Genomic DNA, 16,621 nt, shown 5'->3' with positions numbered 1-16,621 from the left:
TTTTATATATATACATCTTTAAAAAGAGAAAGGTTGGGTTTTCTTCTTTTCCTTAAGCCATGATTAATACTAGGCGTTTTTTTTCCTTTTTTTTTTTTTTTTTTTTGAGTCATTCCTTCTTGCAGAGGCAGAAAATCAATAATCACCTTCAAAAAGAATGCATGTCAGAACCTGACAGAGTAAAATATATCCCTACCACGTATATGCCTCAGATTGACTCCACAAGTCTACTACCATCCCTTGTAGCTTTGGAGCAAGAGAGAGAGAAAGAAAGATTGAAATCCAGAGATTCTCACTCTGAATATAGGACTTCCGATGTACTTTGGAGTTAGCCATTCATTAAGTGTACCATTCTGGTACTGGAACAACCTATAAAATATTTACATTCTGTAGAAGCATGTATCATGTAATGACAGGAACAATGAAATATGCCCATTTTTAGCATGCCATAAAAGATCAGTCTTCACTTCAACACCCAACCATGGCAAAGTTTTATGGTACAGATAGCGCTACTTCAAATAAGGAGTTGCCAAATAGATAAAGATCCAGCTACAGGAGCTCAGGGAGACTTTTACTAAAACAGTTGTACTTTACAAGCTAAGGGAGGGCAGGGGAAATGATTAAATGCCCTCCCTGAGGGTATTTAACTACCTCGTGTCCAACAATCAAGCAGTCTCACTGAGTGCAGCAAAGCTCATTGTTTTGTTGTTCACAGATAGTTGTAAGCAGATGGATTTACTCAAGTGCTTGGAGTTGTGCACTTCTAAAAGCTTTCCTGAATCAAAACTTTGATATGACATTCTTTTGTTTGACTAGTTCATTTCCTATTTGGCACTCCTCCTCCTCACAAAAATGATTGGGTTTGCTCTCCAGTGTCTTGGCAAGCAGTCAGAAACATCTCCACAAATCTTTGGATGCCAATACAAATGCCAAAAGTGTCAAAAAAGTGCCAAAATAAAGGTACTCCATAACACTTTAAATGGCATTTTCACTTTTATTGACAAAACCTTGCTCTTTTCATCAACCATGCTTGTCCATTCTGATTTATTTTTATATACGTAGCTTTTAGAATCACAGCAAAATATGATTTACGGAGTTAGATCCAACTAACTGTAGGTGGAAATAACTGAAAAGCAGGAGCACCATTCAAAGCAAGGGTTTAAAATATTCATTATTTTTGAAAAATATGTATTATTTTGGGCTTGTTTTTGTTCTTTCTGTTCAATTCTTTTATTTAGCTCAACACAGAACTTGCTTCAGTGTGAACTGTCTGTCTTAAAGAAAAATCTAAATAGTTTAAAATATAATATCACAGTAGCAGTAAGAGATAATACCTCCAGTTTGTTATGCCTGCAAAAATATCTGGGCCGACAGGACTGCCAAGACTCATAAAACTCTTGCGTCACCATCAATTTATTGGCATGAATCTATCATATCTTTATATGATGTTTACTGGTTTTGATACTAGCTCATGCCAACGTTAACTTCCTTTAATTTTAACTCTCTCCATGTGGTTGGATGTCTTTTGGTAGTGGAAATTTTTTGGTTTGGGATGTTGGTATGTTTTTGTTTTGTTTTTTGATGATACTGCTGTACAAGGTTGTCTTCAAATTTGCTGTTTTGAGAAAGGGAGGGTCTGATCAGGCTGATAAGCTCATTTCTTTTTGAATATTAAGATTTATGCAGATTGGAGCCTAAAGAGATATGTTTTCTTACTTGACATTGTCAATACTTCACACAGTCTTTTTTTTTTTTTAAAAAAAAAAAAAAAGGCAGTGAATCTTCTGCTATGATGAGACCAAGCTCTTTATAGTACAAAATGTAATCAGCTGCCTTCCATTACTATATTGTATGATAGTATGACTTCATTCCTAACACAATTTACTTAAATTGAGCATTTTGGCAGATGTGTGCATGAGACTAGAGGAGCAGAACTTCTATTAAATCATATCCCGAAACAATAACAGATTGTGCTGTAGCTCTAGCTATGGAGAAGTTTCCAGCTCTGCTCATAACTTACTGCACATTATAGGAGACATTAGGAGAGTGCACCCAGCAAATGACTGAAAAATATTCCATGATCTGGCCAGAAATGACATACATAGATAAACAATTTGATCTGTGATAAGAGGTTTGCATAGCACTGCTACCTAGTCAACAAAGGTCAGTGAACATGTCCACTTGTAGTGATTCCAGTGAGGCAGATGAGAGGAAATTAACATATTTTTAGTGAATAATGCCTTCCTCCACTTTTTTAGACCCACCTACCATCTTCCTCAGAATTAATGACAAACTCAAAACATGATTCTTCTCTCTACAGGTAGTGAACTCTTTGAGCATGGTGGAGTTTTTTATGAGTTATTCATGTGCATGTATGTGTGAATGTGTTGCTGTTTGCTATATAGTAATGAAGGCAGGTCAAAGAAGTTCTCCTATCGCTTGGAATAAAGTCCTATGAGTGTCTGAGGAGTCTCCACTAACAAATTCAGAGCAGCCCCCATCAGCTCTGTCTCCTGCCTAAACACAGGGGTACTCTCACAGCAGAATGCTCCTGAATTCAGCTGCAGAATTCAAGTTAAAAGCCAAGGAGTGCTGGGGTAACTTTTTAGATATGTTGGTTTGAGGGACAAGTGCTAGAACTTGATAAAATATTCTGAGGAAAGTCAAAGGGACTAAAACCTGCATTGGTTTTCACATTTTGCACTTCTAATTTCTTTTGCGTCTTCTCATTATGTTTGTCTGGTCTAGATCTTACAGCTTTGGCTAGGGTAGTTTCAGCTTGAACTGAGTCAACTTTAGACTGATCACAGGGTAAAATTATTCCAAGTGAAGCATTAGACATGAGGCTTTCTGTACTTCGTTCAATTACTGGCACTAACTTAAAAGCACTACTGGTTCTATAGCATCTGAAAAAAAAAAAGGCAAAATTAATTCAGTTCTGTAGACCCTGATTCTGCTGTGAGATTCATGGAATTTTCAAAAACAAAACAAAAAGACAGTATGCTCAAAATGTGTGATCATCAGGCTCTGAGCACTGTAAGAAGATAAGCTTATCTCATCTTCAGTACTATTTCCACTTTTCTTGACTTTCTGATCTCTTTAAAAGACATATATATTTAAAAAAAAAAAAAAAAAGTACCATTGGAGGTGCCACCTGTGTCACCAAATCAATAAAGGACATGTTTCAATTCTATTGATGTAAATCTGAATCATAAAATGTCCTACCAATATTAGAACAGGAATTTGCATTCCAAATGCAAACAGAGAACATGTGAATTTTCTAAGTAGGTTGAAGCATATGAACTTTCTAAGTAGTTGAGCTGCAACAAGTAAGAAAATAACCTGCAAAAGTAATTGGCAATAACAATTGCTATCCTAGTTAGGATAGAATGGGGGCTTAGCTTGACCTCGCATGCATTAAACATTACAGAGTAGCTTTAGCTTCTTTATTCTACCACTGAGATTCAATGAAAAGTTAAGGACAGACTCTTTGTCTCTGGGCTTCTGTCTTATTTGTGAAAGATGAACTTCAACTTGCAATTCTCATTAGGGAAAAAAAAAAAAAAGCCCCTACTTAAACATTAAGTTGCGACTCTGTAAAGAGTAAAGGATGAAAAAAATAAATAGAAAAGCTGATGTTTCCTCTATTGCCTATTATATTTTAAGCTCACAGATTACAAATCAGAATACTTCAGCTGTACTTTTGATTTTTAGGTGTTACTGAGAAGATTTGCTGGGGCCACCTTTGTGCTGACTTGGAGTCTTTATTCTACATATAGCTTCGCCGACTCAGAATTTGAGAGCAAACGAGTGACGTGTTGGTTGTAGGCCTGCAGCAACCCCTCCTATTCCTTAGTCAAGAGGTAGCTAAAGAATCATCTCCTCTAGATGCAGATTCTTCCCGCTACCTTCTGAGAGCAGTGTGGAGGATGTAGTCCTTCCCTTCTCACACGGCTATTCAGAACCGAGCCTTCAAGGCTGTAAGAGCTGAACTTGAAACGAGTGAGGCTGCTGCCCAAGTGCCTCTGGCCTACTTGGTTCTGTTGTCTACAGTGGCACACAAGGGCGTAAGAACCCCAGATGACCTTGCAATCAGTAAAACCTGCTCAAAGCACACCGAGGGTGAAAAGATCTAACCCGACCAAATCTCAGAGGACCTAAAACACTGAATGTGGCATTACCACATCCTGCTAGCCCCTGTAATAGTCAGGCCACGAGCCAGCAACGTGCTTGTATAGCTGTTTAACTTCAGGCACGCCAGCAGCCTCACTGAAGTCAGTAGGGCTATTTGTATGTTAAATATTGACTACGGTAAATGTTCTGCTGGCTCAGAGCCAACAGACATCTGTCATGGCTATTCGTTTAAAGAAAGCAACTGCATCTAGCAGCAAAAGAAAAGGGCTGCTTTGGGGCTTTGGGGAAGGGGGAGGTCAAAATCTACCTGAATGTAGAAAAGGGTGTGTTTAACTACCTTGGCCGATGAAATAATTTTTTAGGGGGGTTGACTACCCAAGACTAACATACAGGCAGTTCTCTTAGTGTCTTTATCTGCCCACTGAAAGCATGAAATGCCATTACTAAAGAGTGTCTATGTCAATGGTGTCTAATGACCTCAGAAATTGTGTGGCTGTGTCACCTGGGGCAATGGAGCTGTTCTCCATCCCTTTGTAGCATAAATGAGAGCACAAAGTGTTCAACTTTGTCTAGGTATTCTTGAGTTTTAGTTTTCTAGTGGAGTAACCTATATTTAACTTCAGTTTTTTTAAATTAAAAGCCTGATCTTTTCAGTTCCTATTTCTACTAACAGTCCCTATTCATTTAAATAAATATACAGATGGAAAGCTATTTTCAGAAATGCTCGGCATTGGCTTATATTCTGTGGAAGTCAGCAGTAAAACTCCTACTGATTTTACTTGGGAGTGGAACTATGTCAATACTGAATGGTTTTGAAAAGCACAACTTAAGTATCATTTTGACTAAATGCTGCCCAGGTATTATAATCTGAAGATATTAAGTCAAAACATTTAATTAAATATGTCACAATATTTTCCGTCCATATTTTCTCCTTAACATGGGTGCCTTGTCTGCACAGGCAGAGACATACCACAGAATAAGTCAAATGCTTCCTACAGAGACTGCTGCTTAATTCTAGCTGCTGTTACAACATGTTATGTGGCTTACAAAGTTTAGCTGAAACATGTATTTGAAATATACCAGCTATTTGCATCCTTGCTGCTACACACAACTCCTTTCCTTTTGCCTATTTTCTCCTTTTTTAACACTGACATCTGCAGAAATTTAGGTAATCTGTATTTGAGCTTGAGCACTATGCCATTAACACCTAGATAATGACAGTAGTCAATGCAGTTTCACAAGAACAGAAAAAATCATCCTTAATATGGTGATTCCCATTCAATATATATCATCAATATATATATATATATATATATATATGTAAAATATGTATTGTGGTAATTTCAGCACACTGATTTCTAATGCCTCTTTTCAGCTAGATTTAGGATGTTTTCTGAAGAATGAGGCTGTGGTTCCATGCCAATTTAAGGCTACATAGTTTGGGGTGACTGCAAAAACAAATTTTATAAAAACAAACAAACAAACAAAACCAATAAAGTATATATTGCAACCAAATCATCTTCTGAGTGGACTCATTACAGAAGCACTGGTGCTGGAGTAAGACAGAAGATGGGAAAGCCTGGCTGAAGGCAGAGTCATGGATCGCTCTCACACAGGTTGGTTTAAATGACCATGGAATTGCACCAGAATATCTTCAGTATTCCTTGACGTGCACTGGAGACTGTAAGACTGTCCCCTGAAAATCCTGTCCGATATCTGTTAGTTCATAGAAACTTTTTTGTTGATCATGATGAAAAAGACTTGGATCAGCCCATAAGCATGTCATAAGAACAATAAACATCCTGCTTTCTTAATTTTTTTCTTAAGATTAAGTGATCAGTGATGGTTCAGTCAGTTTTGAACGTCACCAATGCTGTTACAACACTAATGTGTTGTTTCCACTAGCCCACGTGACTAACGGGGACCAGGGCTGTTTTCCTCATCTCGATATATAGCTATGCCAATAACTACCTTAACAGATAAACAGCTATAAAATGCACCATAGAGAGTGTATCATATTAAATATAAATTTATGTAAGTGCGTATTACATATTTAATATAATTGTGTATGTAAAGAATTTCTGGCTCCAGATATAATGTTTAAGTGCAAGGAGGAGGGGGAAGGAATAAATGCCTTCACGGTGTGATGGTGAGAGGTGTGTTAGGTTCGGTATAAAAAGCATAAGAAACCAAATGAAACAGAAATTGTATCCAGTGATGCTGGATTTATCTGCTTAATTTCCTGCTTTTTTAATTATTTTTATTTATTATTTGAGATTTTGGAAATGGAGTATCATTATTTATGCTTGCTTATTATTTTCAATATGTTTAGGTTTATAGCAATGGTATAGCACATATACTGTATACTTATTATGATAGAAATATTTGCCCATTATGTTTTGAGATGCTGCTATTTTCCATATAGTTTTTCATTAATTTTCTCTATGATAAGAATTTATCCTGTCTCTGAAAACTGACTTTGAGTGAGGTTTCCTGAATGTATTATATGCCAAATTCAGAGCAAACGACAGAGATATTTGCCGTTTCAGCTATGCTGTGTAACCCTCTGCCTCTTTTTAAAAAACGTGGTGAGTGGTTATGTTTGCTTAAACTGAAAAATAATTGAGGATCCATTCAGGTCAATGAATGTGTAAGTAAAATAAGTCAGGTGGTATACTCGGAATAACCTGGGTGATTTCAGCAACATTTCTCACATTTTCAAAAGTCCCTTTAAAAGAAATAATGTCAACTTCAGACAAATCACTGTTGAAAGCAGGACTAAGCAAGCTTTAACTGGATATTAGCTTTTATGATTTGATCTGATTCACTCTGATTATATAGTGCAGTGGCTCACAGTTGGCTGAATTGAGAGTCAGTTCCCAGGGCGGTCCTTCTTTTGTGTACAAAGATAAGCTTTCATATGCAGGTGTCAGAGCCTGTTCTCTCTGCTGCACCGTGTTGATGTTTTGAAAAACTGGATGGTTCTTCAAATGTCTAACATGACACTGATCTTCTTTAATGCTGCGTTTTTCCCTGCTATTATAAGGGCAGCCCTATCGCTTTCAGCGCTTCACTAGTAGCTCATTAAAAAAAAAATGCAAGGAATAATGTCAGCATCTCTGTTGTGATGAATATTTTGACATTCACACCTCTGCTGATGGGTGCCTGAATAAACAAGCTATGTGAGCCACACAGGTGCAGGGTGCATGGGACCCTGCCCTAGCCCGAAGGCTCAAGGCTCCTGCTCCACCGAGTGCCGAGGTGGAAGGGAGGGCGCGTACAAGCCTCTGCAGTCAGCACGATCGGGTGGTGATGCTGGATCTGGGTGTTGGCAGCTGGTGAGAGGAGCCTTGCTTTATTCTGCCAGTACACAAAGTCTGTTTTTGTGGCTGTTTTTAGTAGAACCAATGTTGTCTGCTCCAGTGGGTGCCATTCAAAAATCCTGCTGTGGGGGAAGGAAACTTCACCTACTCTCCTACTCTCAACATGTTTTGGATTCTCTGCTCTAAGACAGGGAATCAGGGAATTATATACTTTTTTTTTTTTTTTTTTTTTTTGTAAAGAAATAAGGCAGATGTATGTCAAATCAACATGACCAAATATTTTAAAATCCTTTTGCTGAAAGAAACTTCAGGGTGATTACAAAACGCAGAGGATCTAAGGATGGCATTATTCTTGTATACAGAACAGTCTGCAGCTCTTCATTGCAATTCCACCCCCCCACATCCTTCAACACAAAACCATCCATTACAAAGCTACTGCAGTCATTGATTTATGTGCTTGTGATCAAACTTCCTTGCTTCTGATACTGTGAGCATTTTATAAAAGATGCCTGCAATTCCTAGATGGACTCAACGTGTCTGTTCCTGTGCTGTTGTGCAGCTGCTTTATTATGCTCCTGGCTTCTCATTAGTGATTTCAGTCTTAGTACAAGGCTCTACAGAAATGAATCTCTTGGAAGAGCTCATTTATATTTTGATGATCACCTCATCTGCATAGCTGCACTGTGTACTATGCTCTGTGATAACTGTCCATGATACCAAAATCCTGGTAGCTATGCTACAGCTAATTTTCAAGGCATCATGAGATGATATTGGTCCTTGCCCCAGAGCAATATCAACTGTCTCACTGAGCAGTCTGATTTGTACTGTCCCATGTGTGCCTGTTAGGCTAGACTTGTGATTTGGGGCACCAGGTAAAACATGAGAAGATGTCTCATGTTCTGTAGCCTCATGCACAGTTATGAAGAGGACACTGAGCCCACTGGTCTGGCACATGTGAATTACAGCTGTGTGGAGGGTTCATAACAGGACCCAGCAAAGGAAATCATATTTTAAGGCTTCCTCCTCTTCCACATTGTTATAAATGAAGTCTCAACTCAATCTGAATTTAGTAATGTTTATAAAAGGAATATTTATAAAAGGTATAAAAAACAAGTAAACAGCATTGGGTGTGCGGGGAGTCTATGCTCCACCAACACAAACACACGAACATCAAACATTTTAAACGTATAGAACATTGCTTTTACATACTAAACCCGAGTATGCCTCTACATACATACAATCAGGAAAGGTAACAAACAATCCTTTATGTTCCATGACTTAACAGTCTAAATTTTCCGTTCCTTTTCTTGACTACATACAAGTCTCCATTTTCCATTCCTTTTAAACAATATGTCTCACTTTAAGTTGTCAAGCAACTCAGTCGTCAGGCCTTATGTATCCTGTTCTTCCCAGATCGAAGAAAAGCATATCCACCTCCTTTTCAAGGCCAATAGGCCTGGGTCAAAAGGCACGTCCAGCTCAACAGGGGGCGTAACAGCAAAGGCCTTCGATGGCTGTAGCAGCAGAGGGGCCCATGGCGTAGCAGTCGGATCAGTAAAGGAGCCTGCAGCTCCCTCACTATCTGGCAAACCACGTGCTTCTGACTGTGGCCCCACAGGGCTCTGTAAGGCCTCAGAGACTGCTAGCCAGGTGCTGAGCAATCCCACTGCAACCTTGTCGTTTTTAGTTGCAGAGTCCCACACCTTGACCTCAGTTTGGTCCCATATTTCAGGCTCATTAACTGTCTGATTGTTAATGAGGAGAATAAGCTGTAAGGTTACCAGGACAGTCTTTGTTCTTAAGGACGTATGATTCCCCATAAGGTGCAACTGCTTACCAGCGAGGGGCAGTTGTGTGCGTGGCTCTGCTTCTCTCAGCTTGAGCTTCTCTCCAGCTCCAGTGCACCTGTTTTCAGTGACTTTCTGTATGAGCTTCTCTGAGCAGTTTGCTGAGTTTGGCCAAACCTATCTTCATGAGGCAATCAAAGTGCCTGTTCCCGTCCTGGTCTCCGTTCTGCCAGCCTGTTCCTCTTCACTCTTTTTTCCTGCTTCTTTATTAATGACATAACTTCATCGAGTTGCTTTTTTTTTTTTTTTTTTTTTTTTTTTTTTTTTTTTTTTTTTTTATCTTGAGGACAGGCTCCGCTCTTATACACTTCTCCCCACAGCAGTCTTTTTCAAAACAACTTTTCGTTGGTCAAACAACTTTGCATATAACAACAACAGCAAACACCCAGAAACTTCCATGCCTTAACAGCTGGAGAACAAGCAACCCAAGACTGCATGGAGTCTCCTGAATCACCCTTCTCTGTTCTCTCTAAGCTCTCTTAAATTCCTGATGGTCTCATTGTTAAGAGTCTGATGTTACCATCAACCATGGGCCTTTCCGACCCCCATTACCACACTCCCAAATCTCCCCCTTCTTTATTAATATCAACCATTTTCTCGACATGAATTACCACTCCATATATAACATACATTCTTACATTTTATTCTATAGAATACATTTATTTCTAGATGATAACCATAAGAGACATTACCAATCTCTGTAACATAGAAATATAAGAAGCCAACAAGAAGCAGTACTTTTAATTCAATGTTTCCTTTATTTTCAGGTCAACTACTTGGCTTGAACTGCAGATCTTGAGGAAAGAGCTACCAAACACTGGTAACAGGAATGAGGGGAGATTTCTTTTTTCTTTCACATTTGTTTCCACTTTAATTACAACCTCCCACATCTAGGCACTGCACAGGCTATTCCATGACGTTCTTTCCCAGGCTCCTAATATGAATTTACAAATGCTAGGAGAGTTACAGATGCAGTCTTTACCCCCAGCCTCCCCCTCCTCTGGTTCAGAAGCAGCACCACAATGCTGCTGCAGTGTGGTGCTGGGAATGCAAAGGTACTGGTGGTATTGTGGAGGACGGTGGCAACTGTCAGAGTGGAAGCCCCAGCTGCCTACAGAGAGAGCGCCTGGAGCTACAGCACAGCCACCGTGATTTACAGCTCCACTTTCTGTCTCTCCAGCTGGGCCCACGGTCTTTCAGGTAACGCTTTCAGTCTTACAAATGGCTGCACAGGGAGGGAAGAGACAGAAACCTGTGGCACTTACACATCCAGCTGCTGCTGAAATCTCTACACATATATCCCTACTATCCCTAGGGGCAGTTCAGGAAAGGGTAAATGGTGTGGTGGGGCTTCCTATAAGCAAGCTGAGGAATGGTCTGCATTAAGCGGGGTCTGCTACTGTTCTTAAATGTATTGTTTTTATTTTCACCTTTACAAACTAGCTGGGACTTTCAAAATCAAGTTGAGCATTGTATTGCTATACACAGGTGGTAGGATGGGGCTTTGAGCATCGCAACCTGTTGTGTTAGCAGTTTGCAGCTATTTTAGGATCTAAGACACTATGATAAAAGAATCAGAATAACAATGTCTGTCTTAATTCTGTACAAAAGTGTTCAGTTAACTAAACTCAGAACCTAAGATATATTTCGTGTATATGTAGCTACATACATACACTATCTGCTAAATTCCAATTCCATTTTTTATTTTAATCCCAAGACAGTTTTGAAAGAAACTTTTTACAAATAGCTCCCTGTGCCCAGCCAGAGACCTCTTTTTTTATCTTGAGCTCCATTTCAGATGTACATGGAAAGCTTGTATGGCCAGGAAAAAGCCAATACAAAAATACTAATATCTTTGTTTAATAACTTCACTACATCCAAGTACAGATGGTTGATTTATCGGCAGCACCCGTCTCTCGCGTACAAAGTTTGTAAAGGAAATACAGTGTATATTGGTGTGTTCAATCACATAATATGGAAGAGGAAATAACAGGAGCCTAAAAGCTGAGAGGAGTGTTTGGGAACTTCTGGTGTTTGGGGAGGGTTGGACAGGTGGCAGACAACTAGGCAGATTTGGGCAAAGCTGCAGAAGAGCCAAGCCCTATGGAGGAGAACCTGACACGGACGAGGCTCTAGAGATATGTGTCCATGGAAAGAGGGCAAAGCATAGGGGAGAAACAGGATAGGATTAAAAAAAAAAAAAAAAAGTAAATCTTGGAGAGACGTCCTGTTAGTTGACTCTGTTTTTGTGAAATAATGGTTTGGGACATTCCCACCACAAACTGCAGCGTTGTTTTTATCTGGGAAAATAAAACCATGGCAGAACAAGCTGACAAAAAGAGGCCAAGAGGACAGTAAGTATCTCATCTAGAAGCCTTCTTTACACGCAAAAAGTGCATCATAGCAATCAGTTGTAGGGGTGCAAATAGCCAAATGTCATTTGCATAGTTGCTCTGGAATTCCTGTGGAGTTAGATGCTCTCAAGGGCTTGCTTTAATCATTCAGAAATGCTTATTGTTCTCATGAACAATGCCAAACATGACTTGCCTGAAAATAAATATGCCTGTTGTATTGTAGGATAACTTTTTTGTTTATTGTGAGAATTGTGTTGGTATTGAGTTGTTTCCATGTAGGATGGTGGGGAAAAACAACACCAGAGAGCCAGCACCTGCAATATTTTACTGGTGAATTGACCACACAAGGCATGAGGCCAAAAATATCTGGGAAGATTCAGTGTATACAGTAGGAAAAAAAAAAAAAAAAAAAAAAAAAAAGTTAAATCCAGATTCTGCTAGGAATATTTGCATTATGCAACGTTATGTAATTGTGTAAACAAAATCAGGGAAACAGAATCAAATGAAGAAGCAGCCACTCCATCGCTTCTCTACTGACACCATAAGCGAGCAACAACAGCTCCTGTCAACAAAGGGAGAAGCCAAAACAACACCGTATTTGTTTGGTACAGAGCAATGTCCATATACGTTAGCATCCTAATCAGTGGAGCAATTACTGTTGTTCACATCTCCATTTCATTTCCTTGGCTGAGCACTCCTGGGATTTTGGACTGTGATCTCATTATTTGCTTGGCTCTGCCATTTGTATTGTGTACCTGCTCCAGCAGATATCATCAACTCCTAATACTTCTGTGCTATGCAGAACAATCATTTGCATTTGAGTAGGTCGCTATGGCTACTGGCTACCTAACTGTGTACTGCATCTGTACAAGCCAAAAACTGAAGGTGCTTTGCAGAATTCAGACAAGGATCAACTGTTCAGGCTTTGAAACCATATCCGCACCTATTGTTACTGCTAACAGCACGTATTTGTGTAGGCTTGATTAGGTACAATCTCCCTCTTCCTATTTTGGATTAATATTTAGAGGCTCTCTTTCTCAGGGCTGCCACCTGACTCCAAAGGGAAGATTGTCTCTAGAGGACACTTGTGTGACAGTGAGCGGATTAATTATACCTGCAGCAGTTCAAGGTGCAGCATAAAACCTAAAGGTTTTCCATTAAAATTAATTCCATGCTGTTAGAAAATACAACTTCCAGCTGGGGTTGTCTGAAACAAATCAGTAATTTGTGCTGTAGTAGTTTCCAGAGTGCAAAAGAGCTCCTTAACTGGGACCAGCACGGGAGGTGCCAGTTCAAGTAGGATCCAACTCCTTAACTTCCAAGGTTTGCCCAGAAATACTAACCTTCATGCTTTGTTCTGTTCTCTAGATGAATCACAAAGGCAGGGAAACAGCATTATCCACAGTAAAGAAAGCGTGGAGACTGAAATGAAGCGACTCCAGAATGAGACAGTGAGTCAGCATCAAAGTCTGGACCAAAACTGAAGTCTGCCAACTTGGAGCCCTCTCCTCAGAGCTGAAAACAAATGAAGAAATCATCTCAGTGAAAGCACTGGCTGCAGCGTTATCCTAAAGGAATCTGACTGAGGAATCATCCTAAGATGAATAAAATACAGCTGAGACTGACGACAGTAATTTTGTCCATGTGCATGAAGTAAGTCTCCATGATGAGAAATTCAGTGAACATTGGCAAATTGCATGTATTCTATAAAACACTTGCACATATTGAGAGATGTCTGGCAGTGTGTCCATGGCACAGGCTGGCTGCTCTCTCCTCAAGACTTATGTATGAGTCCTCCCCTCAAAACTCTCTGCTACAAGATCCATGGGAGTATCAAGGGGAAGTTTATTGCTTAAAATTAATCAAAGAATGTTCTAAGTCTTGTAGTACAATTTTTGCTTCCCCCAGCAAATATGTTCACTTAACTATTATTTTGGGAGGGAAGTTGGAGAATTTTGAAATTTCCCTATTTCCCCCATCCCAAAAGAACGGCCTGGTTTTGGTAACAAGGTGTATGTCCAACCCAACAATGTTCTGCTTTGGTAAGTGTGGTACCAAAACAGAGGTGGAATCAAATATCCATTTACTTATTTGCCATTGTAATTCATTAAGTTACGAAGCAGACTGTGGTGTTTTACTGTCTATTTACAGAATAATATCAGCATTTGTGGATAATATCCACTTGATCCATGGGTGTTCAATAAGGAATTGTAAAGATGAACAATGTTTCCATTTACATCATATATTAAAAATAAATAGCTCTAAAATAATATTAGACACCATTTGCACAGAAAGATACAGAGGCAGAGCACAAAAGTGGCCAAAAAATGAAACTTGACATGCATGCTTTGTCATCGCTTTGAGAGTTATCACACTAAGGGTGAATAACTATGCTCAGCAGTTAAAGGGAAATCACATCTGGACGTAGTTTGCAATTATTTGCTCAAAACTTTTTATAAAATTCCAGTGTAACCCCTGTGATGCAGCCTGTGGTACTTTCTTCTTTAGGGAGATGATGTTCATTGTTTGTCCTGTTGTGAGGCAGTAGTGGTCTTCATAGTGCTCCATTTATGATGATTTCTGAGGTCTGGTAAGGCCAAATCTCAATAGTAAGAACACAAGTAGAGAAAGCAAGAGAAAAAGTGTATTAGCGTACTGGGTCTGGCTGGGATGGAGTTAACTTTCCCTGCAGCAGCCCATGTAGTGCTGTGCTCTGCTCCCGTAGGTACAACAGCCTTGGTATCACCCCAATGTTTTGTCTATTGCTGAGCAGAGATGTCACAGCATCCAGACTCTCTCCAAACCTCCCCAGAGCCAGTAGGTTGGGGGTGGGCAAGAGGTGGGGAGGGGACATCACCAGGGCAGCTGACCTAAAGCCACCCAAGGGATCACACACAGACACAGACACACAGAATTTCTAGGTTGGAAGAGACCTCAAGATCATCGAGTCCAACCTCTGACCTAACACTAACAGTCCCCACTAAACCATATCCCTAAGCTCTACATCTAAACGTCTTTTAAAGACTTCCGGGGATGGTGACTCCACCACTTCCCTGGGCAGCCTGTTCCAATGTCTAATAACCCTTTCGGTAAAGAAGTTCTTCCTAACATCCAACCTAAAACTCCCCTGGCGCAACTTAAGCCCATTCCCCCTCGTCCTGTCACCAGGCACGTGGGAGAACAAACCAACCCCCACCTCGCTACAGCCTCCTTGAAGGTATCTGTAAAGAGCGATAAGGTCACCCCTGAGCCTCCTTTTCTCCAGGCTGAACAAGCCCAGCTCCCTCAGCCGCTCCTCGTAGGACTTGTTCTCCAGGCCCCTCACCATCTTCAAATATTGCACAGTATGTGGTGTCACACTGAAATAAAAGGTGGGAAATGGGAAGAAGAGAGGGACTCCCATTATGAAGATGCCTGTCCTCCCAAACACCTGCTGTGTGTATTTGGGCCCTGCTTCCAGGACATGGTCGCACATCACTTGTTGATGGGAAGAATATTTTTTTCTTCCTGTGCTTCCACACAGCCTTTGCTTGTTTTTTCCTTCTTCATTTTCATTTTAATTAAATTATCCTTATCTCAACCAGTGAGCCTTTTTTTTTTCTTTCTAGCATACTTTCTTCTGCCCCTCTTCTTCTGTGGAGGGGGAGTGAGAGCACAGTTGTGGTGGAGCTTAGCAGCCCAACAAGGTAAAACCACCACAACTGGACCTTCTATACAGATCCTGACAGAGGACAGGGAGTAGAAAATAGGACACAATCTCTTTATTTATTTATTTATTTTCCTCTCAGCAAGTCATCTCCAAATTTTGTAGACCTTACACACAATTTTCAAAAGAGTTTTTAGTTATGACCTTAGCAAATATTGCCATTGGTTTGTATTAGTGGGCTAGCTGTACATGGAAACACCCATCCCACAGGCTTTCCTGTACCTTTGACTTTTCCCCATCTTTTCACTGGAGCCTTTCCTCCTCTCCCCCAAGGTGTGCAACTCCATGGGTCTGCCTCACTCCACGTGAAGGGCAAAAGGGGCCTCATGCCTGCCTGCCTGCATGCCCACCATCCATGAAGAACGAAGAGGGCTTGGCTGATCCAGTGAACCAGCAGTTGAAATACTGTTCGATTTCAGCACTGGGAAGAAATGTTTGCAAAGAACTACCAAGCCAACTTATAATAAAAGGGTTACATGAATCTATTTTGGTCTTCTATCCATCTGGAAGCTTTTTTTTTTTTTTCTTTTTTTCATTTTTTTCAGAACTTGCAATCCTTCTGATTGCCTCCATTGTTTCTGGGAAGAATTGTTTTTGAACGACCTCCATCAGCTTTAGGAGGATGTTGCTTATTTGCAGCCATTGCACTGCCTTTCCAATGGCTGAGTTTAGAAGCCAACTGGTTTGCAACATGTGCATAGCAAATCCTTCCATAACCCCTCAAAGCCATGTGATCGTTATCCTAACAAGCAGATAACAGTATTAAATTATTACAGCTAAGCCTGCCATTGTTGCTGTTTGACAAATTTTAATTTACAAGTTGTGTTGTGTCATGGGTGTATTTTCTAAAAGCACCTACTAATTACGCTTTTTGGATATACTTCTCATCTGTATGTTGGGGGAAGGGAGGGGCCTTATCTGTTATCTGCCTGTCAGAGATCTCTCAAATTCACCAAGTGTGACTCAAGCAATTCCCCAAAGCCTTAGTACACTGTCAGTTCATTCATTTGCATGAGAAGATTCATATTTGCATGAGAATGGTCTTCTAAATGAAGAGCCTGACTATGGGGGTGAAAGGATGTGGTGTTAAGGTATCTTCCTGTACATTGCAGCCTGCCTGATCCCACAGTCCAGTTCTATCTCACCCCATAAACATCCCTTTACATCTGGATGAAGCCTGGACTGAGCCTCAGTGAATTTCAGTTTTGACTTGAAAAGAACATGGGCATGAGAACAGCGCTGAGGACAATGCAGGCC

At 40.2% G+C, this 16,621-nt stretch overlaps 1 long non-coding RNA gene across 1 annotated transcript in view; it reads left to right on the top strand.

Moving 5' to 3' along the window:
• The window catches only part of LOC311422748, a 45,363-nt gene extending 29,514 nt beyond the window's left edge, over positions 1-15,849 (top strand). Inside the window, exons 2-6 of the long non-coding RNA XR_014685495.1 lie at positions 3,715-3,863; positions 5,510-5,750; positions 10,072-10,124; positions 13,027-13,311; positions 15,638-15,849. This is a non-coding gene — a long non-coding RNA (uncharacterized lncRNA). The remainder of the gene's footprint in view (positions 1-3,714; positions 3,864-5,509; positions 5,751-10,071; positions 10,125-13,026; positions 13,312-15,637) is intronic.
• Positions 15,850-16,621: the final 772 nt, after the last annotated feature.

The sequence above is a fragment of the Aythya ferina genome, assembly GCF_964211825.1.
Source record: "Aythya ferina genome assembly, chromosome: 1".
Classification (NCBI taxonomy): Eukaryota; Metazoa; Chordata; class Aves; order Anseriformes; family Anatidae; genus Aythya; species Aythya ferina.
This window is presented reverse-complemented; position numbering and strand designations above follow the sequence as displayed.